Genomic DNA, 7,072 nt, shown 5'->3' with positions numbered 1-7,072 from the left:
GCCTCCTCCCCCGTGGTCCGAATTGGACTAGGAGAGGGGGGGCGGCGCCCCCCTTTCCTTCTCCCTCCCCACTTCTTTCCCCCTCCTAGTAGGAGTCCTACTCCTACTAGGAGGAGGACTCCTCCTTGGCGCGCCATAGGGGGCGGCCGGCCTCCTCCCCTTGATCCTTTATATACGGGGGCAGGGGGCACCCCTAGACACACAAGTTGATCCACGTGATCATATTCTTAGCCGTGTGCAGTGCCCCCTTCCACCATAATCCTCGATTATATTGTAGCGGTGCTTAGGCGAAGCCCTGCAATGATAGTACATCAAGATCATCACCACGCCATCGTGCTGACAGAACTCTTCCCCGACACTTTGCTGGATCGGAGTCCGGGGATCGTCATCGAGCTGAACGTGTGCTAAAACTCGGAGGTGTCGTAGTTTCGGTGCTTGATCGGTCGGGACGTGAAGACATATGACTACATCAACCGCGCTGTGCTAACGCTTCCGCTGTCGGTCTACAAGGGTACGTAGATCACACTCTCCCCTCTGTTGCTATGCATCACCATCATCTTGCGTGTGCGTAGGAATTTTTTTGAAATTACTACGTTCCCCAACAGTGGCATCCGAGCCTAGGTTTTATATGTTGATGTTATATGCACGAGTAGAACACAAGTGAGTTATGGGCGATATAAGTCATACTGCTTACCAGCATGTCATACTTTGGTTCGGCGGTATTGTTGGACGAAGCGGCCCGGACCGACATTACGCGTACGCTTACGCGAGACCGGTTCTCCCGACGTGCTTTGCACATAGGTGGCTTGCGGGTGACAATTTCTCCAACTTTAGTTGAACCGAGTGTGGCTACGCCCGATCCTTGCGAAGGTTAAAACAGCACCAACTTGACAAACTATCATTGTGGTTTTGATGCATAGGTAAGATTGGTTCTTGCTTAAGCCCGTAGCAGCCACGTAAAACTTGCAACAACAAAATAGAGGACGTCTAACTTGTTTTTGCAGGGCATGTTGTGATGTGATATGGTCAAGACATGATGCTAAATTTTATTGTATGAGATGATCATGTTTTGTAACCGAGTTATCGGCAACTGGCAGGAGCCATATGGTTGTCGCTTTATTGTATGCAATGCAATCGCGCTGTAATGCTTTACTTTATCACTAAGCGGTAGCGATAGTCGTGGAAGCATAAGATTGGCGAGACGACAACGATGCTACGATGGAGATCAAGGTGTCGCGCCGGTGATGATGGTGATCACGACGGTGCTTTCAAGATGGAGATCACAAGCACAAGTTGATGATGGCCATATCATATCACTTATATTGATTGCATGTGATGTTTATCTTTTATGCATCTTATCTTGCTTTGATTGACGGTAGCATTATAAGATGATCTCTCACTAATTATCAAGAAGTGTTCTCCCTGAGTATGCACCGTTGTGAAAGTTCTTCGTGCTAAGACACCACGTGATGATCGGGTGTGATAGGCTCTACGTTCAAATACAACAGGTGCAAAACAGTTGCACACGCGGAATACTCAGGTTATACTTGACGAGCCAAGCATATACAGATATGGCCTCGGAACACGGAGACCGAAAGGTCGAGCGTGAATCATATAGTAGATATGATCAACATAGTGATGTTCACCAATGAAACTACTCCATCTCACGTGATGATCGGACATGGTTTAGTTGATTTGGATCACGTAATCACTTAGAGGATTAGAGGGATGTCTATCTAAGTGGGAGTTCTTTAAGTAAATTAATTGAACCTAAATTTATCATGAAACTTAGTACCTGATAGTATCTTGCTTGTTTATGCTTGATTGTAGATAGATGGCTCGTGCTGTTGTTCCGTTGAATTTTAATGCGTTCCTTGAGAAAGCAAAGTTGAAAGATGATGGTAGCAATTACACGGACTGGGTCCGTAACTTGAGGATTATCCTCATTGCTGCACAGAAGAATTACGTCCTGGAAGCACCGCTGGGTGCCAGGCCTGCTGCTGGAGCAACACCAGATGTTATGAACGTCTGGTAGAGCAAAGCTGATGACTACTCAATAGTTCAGTGTGCCATGCTTTACGGCTTAGAATCGGGACTTCAACGACGTTTTGAACGTCATGGAGCATATGAGATGTTCCAGGAGTTGAAGTTAATATTTCAAGCAAATGCCCGGATTGAGAGATATGAAGTTTCCAATAAGTTCTATAGCTGCAAGATGGAGGAGAACAGTTCTGTCAGTGAGCATATACTCAAAATGCCTGGGTATAATAATCACTTGATTCAATTGGGAGTTAATCTTCCAGATGATTGCGTCATTGACAGAATTCTCCAATCACTACCACCAAGCTACAAGAGCTTCGTGATGAACTATAATATGCAAGGGATGAATAAGACTATTCCCGAGCTCTTCGCAATGCTGAAAGCTGCGGAGGTAGAAATCAAGAAGGAGCATCAAGTGTTGATGGTCAACAAGACCACTAGTTTCAAGAAAAAGGGCAAAGGGAAGAATAAGGGGAACTTCAAAAAGAACAGCAAGCAAGTTGCTACTCAAGAGAAGAAACCCAAACCTGGACCTAAGCCTGAAACTGAGTGCTTCTACTGCAAGCAGACTGGTCACTGGAAGCGGAACTGCCCCAAGTATTTGGCGGATAAGAAGGATGGCAAGGTGAACAAAGGTATATGTGATATACATGTTATTGATGTGTACCTTACTAATGCTCGCAGTAGCACCTGGGTATTTGATACTAGTTCTGTTGCTAATATTTGCAACTCGAAACAGGGACTACGGATGAAGCGAAGATTGGCTAAGGACGAGGTGACGATGCGCGTGGGAAACGGTTCCAAAGTCGATGTGATCGCAGTCGGCACGCTACCTCTACATCTACCTTCGGGATTAATATTAGACCTAAATAATTGTTATTTGGTGCCAGCGTTAAGCATGAACATTATATCTGGATCTTGTTTGATGCGAGACGGTTATTCATTTAAATCTGAGAATAATGGTTGTTCTATTTATATGAGTAATATCTTTTATGGTCATGCACCCTTAAAGAGTGGTCTATTTTTATTGAATCTCGATAGTAGTGACACACATATCATAGTGTTGAAGCCAAAAGATGCAGAGTTGATAATGATAGTGCAACTTATTTGTGGCACTGCCGTTTAGGTCATATCGGTGTAAAACGCATGAAGAAACTCCATACTAATGGACATTTGGAACCACTTGATTATGAATCACTTGGTACTTGCGAACCGTGCCTCATGGTCAAGATGACTAAAACACTGTTCTCCGGTACTATGGAGAGAGCAACAAATTTGTTGGAAATCATACATACAGATGTATGTGGTCCGATGAATATTGAGGATCGTGGGGGATATCGTTATTTTCTCACCTTCACAGATGACTTAAGCAGATATGGGTATATCTACTTAATGAAACATAAGTCTGAAACGTTTGAAAAGTTCAAAGAATTTCAGAGTGAAGTTGAAAATCATCGTAAGAAGAAAATAAAGTTTCTACGTTCTGATCGTGGAGGAGAATATTTGAGTTACGAGTTTGGTGTACATTTGAAACAATGCGGAATAGTTTCGCAACTCACGCCACCCGGAACACCACAGCGTAATGGTGTGTCCGAACGACGTAATCGTACTTTACTAGATATGGTGCGATCTATGATGTCTCTTACTGATTTACCGCTATCGTTTTGGGGTTATGCTTTGGAGACGGCCGCATTCACGTTAAATAGGGCACCATCAAAATCCATTGAGATGACGCCTTATGAACTATGGTTTGGCAAGAAACGAAAGTTGTCATTTCTGAAAGTTTGGGGCTGCGATGCTTATGTGAAAAAGCTTCAACCTGATAAGCTCGAACCCAAATCGGAGAAATGTGTCTTCATAGGATATCCAAAGGAGACTATTGGATACACCTTCTATCACAGATCCGAAGGCAAGACTTTTGTTGCTAAGTTCGGAAACTTTCTGGAGAAGGAGTTTCTCTCGAAAGAAGTGAGTGGGAGGAAAGTAGAACTTGACGAGGTAATTGTACCTGCTCCCTTATTGGAAAGTAGTGCATCACAGAAAACTGTTTCTGTGACACCTACACCAGTTAGTGAGGAAGCTAATGATGATGATCATGAAACTTCAGAACAAGATACTACTGAACCTCGTAGATCAACCAGAGTGAGATCCGCGCTAGAGTGGTACGGTAATCCTGTTCTGGAAGTCATGCTACTAGATCATGATGAACCTACGAACTATGAAGAAGCGATGGTGAGCCCAGATTCCGCAAAATGGCTTGAAGCCATGAAATCTAAGATGGGATCCATGTATGAGAACAAAGTATGGACTTTGGTTGACTTGCCCGATGATCGGCAAGCAATTGAGAATAAATGGATCTTCAAGAAGAAGACTAACACCGACGGTAATATTACTGTCTACAAAGCTTGACTTGTCGCAAAAGGTTTTCGGCAAGTTCAAGGGATTGACTACGATGAGACCTTCTCACCCGTAGCGATGCTTAAGTCTGTCCGAATCATGTTAGCAATTGCCGCATTTTATGATTATGAAATTTGGCAGATGGATGTCAAAACTGCATTCCTGAATGGATTTCTGGAAGAAGAGTTGTATATGATGCAACCAGAAGGTTTTGTCGATCCAAGGGGAGCTAACAAAGTGTGCAAGCTCCAGCGATCAATTTATGGACTGGTGCAAGCCTCTCGGAGTTGGAATAAACGCTTTGATAGTGTGATCAAAGCATTTGGTTTTATACAGACTTTTGGAGAAGCCTGTATTTACAAGAAAGTGAGTGGGAGCTCTATAGCATTTCTGATATTATATGTGGATGACATATTACTAATTGGAAATGATATAGAATTTCTGGATAGCATAAAGGGATACTTGAATAAGAGTTTTTCAATGAAAGACCTCGGTGAAGCTGCTTACATATTAGGCATTAAGATCTATAGAGATAGATCAAGACGCTTAATTGGACTTTCACAAAGCACATACCTTGACAAAGTTTTGAAGAAGTTCAAAATGGATCAAGCAAAGAAAGGGTTCTTGCTTGTGTTACAAGGTGTGAAGTTGAGTAAGACTCAATGCCCGACCACTGCAGAAGATAGAGAGAAAATGAAAGATGTTCCCTATGCTTCAGCCATAGGCTCTATCATGTATGCAATGCTATGTACCAGACCTGATGTGTGCCTTGCTATAAGTCTAGCAGGGAGGTACCAAAGTGATCCAGGAGTGGATCACTGGACAGCGGTCAAGAACATCCCGAAATACCTGAAAAGGACTAAGGATATGTTTCTCATATATGGAGGTGACAAAGAGCTCATCGTAAAAGGTTACGTTGATGCAAGCTTTGACACTGATCCGGACGATTCTAAATCACAAACCGGATACGTGTTTACATTAAACGATGGAGCTGTCAGTTGGTGCAGTTCTAAACAAAGCGTTGTGGCGGGATCTACATGTGAAGCGGAGAACATAGCTGCTTCGGAAGCAGCAAATGAAGGAGTCTGGATGAAGGAGTTCATATCCGATCTAGGTGTCATACCTAGTGCATCAGGTCCAATGAAAATCTTTTGTGACAATACTGGTGCAATTGCCTTGGCAAAGGAATCCAGATTTCACAAGAGAACCAAGCACATCAAGAGACGCTTCAATTCCATCCGGGATCTAGTCTAGGTGGGAGACATAGAGATTTGCAAGATACATACGGATCTGAATGTTGCAGACCCGTTGACTAAGCCTCTTCCACGAGCAAAACATGATCAACACCAAGGCTCCATGGGTGTTAGAATCATTACTGTGTAATCTAGATTATTGACTCTAGTGCAAGTGGGAGACTGAAGGAAATATTCCCTAGAGGCAATAATAAAGTTATTATTTATTTCCTTATATCATGATAAATGTTTATTATTCATGCTAGAATTGTATTAACTGGAAACATAATACATGTGTGAATACATAGACAAACGGAGTGTCACTAGTATGCCTCTACTTGACTAGCTCATTAATCAAAGATGGTTATGTTTCCTAACCATGAACAAAGAGTTGTTATTTGATTAACGGGATCACATCATTAGGTGAATGATCTGATTGACATGACCCATTCCATTAGCTTAGCACCCGATCATTTAGTATGTTGCTATTGCTTTCTTCATGACTTATACATGTTCCTATGACTATGAGATTATGCAACTCCCGTTTGCTAGAGGAACACTTTGTGTGCTACCAAACGTCACAACGTAAATGGGTGATTATAAAGGTACTCTACAGGTGTCTCCAAAGGTACATGTTGGGTTGGCGTATTTCGAAATTAGGATTTGTCACTCCGATTGTCGGAGAGGTATCTCTGGGCCCTCTCGGTAATGCACATCACATAAGCCTTGCAAGCATTTCAACTAATGAGTTAGTTGCAAGATGATGTATTACGGAACGAGTAAAGAGACTTGCCAGTAACGAGATTGAACTAGGTATTGAGATACCGACGATCGAATCTCGGGCAAGTAACATACCGATGACAAAGGGAACAACGTATGTTGTTATGCGGTCTGACCGATGAAGGTCTTCGTAGAATATGTAGGAGCCAATATGAGCATCCAGGTTCCGCTATTGGTTATTGACCGGAGACGTGTCTCGGTCATGTCTACATTGTTCTCGAACCCATAGGGTCTGCACGCTTAAGGTTTCGATGACAGTTATATTATGAGTTTATGAGTTTTGATGTACCGAAGTTAGTTCGGAGCCCCGGATGTGATCACGGACATGACGAGGAGTCTCGAAATGGTCGAGACATAAAGATTGATATATTGGACGGCTATATTCGAACACCGGAAGTGTTCCGGGTGATTTCGGAGAAAACCGGAGAGCCGGAGGGTTACCGGAACCCCCCCCCCACCCCCGGGAGAAGTAATGGGCCATATGGGCCTTAGTGGAGAGAGAGAGAGGGGCAGCCAAAGGTGGGTCGCGCGCCTCCTCCCCCCTGGTCCAAATTGGACTAGGAGAGGGGGGGCGGCGCCCCCCTTTCCTTCTCCCTCCCCACTTCTTTCCCCCTCCTAGTAGG

This window comes from Triticum dicoccoides, chromosome 2A, assembly GCF_002162155.2.
Source record: "Triticum dicoccoides isolate Atlit2015 ecotype Zavitan chromosome 2A, WEW_v2.0, whole genome shotgun sequence".
Taxonomy (NCBI): Eukaryota; Viridiplantae; Streptophyta; class Magnoliopsida; order Poales; family Poaceae; genus Triticum; species Triticum dicoccoides.
Note: the sequence above shows the minus strand (reverse complement) of the source record.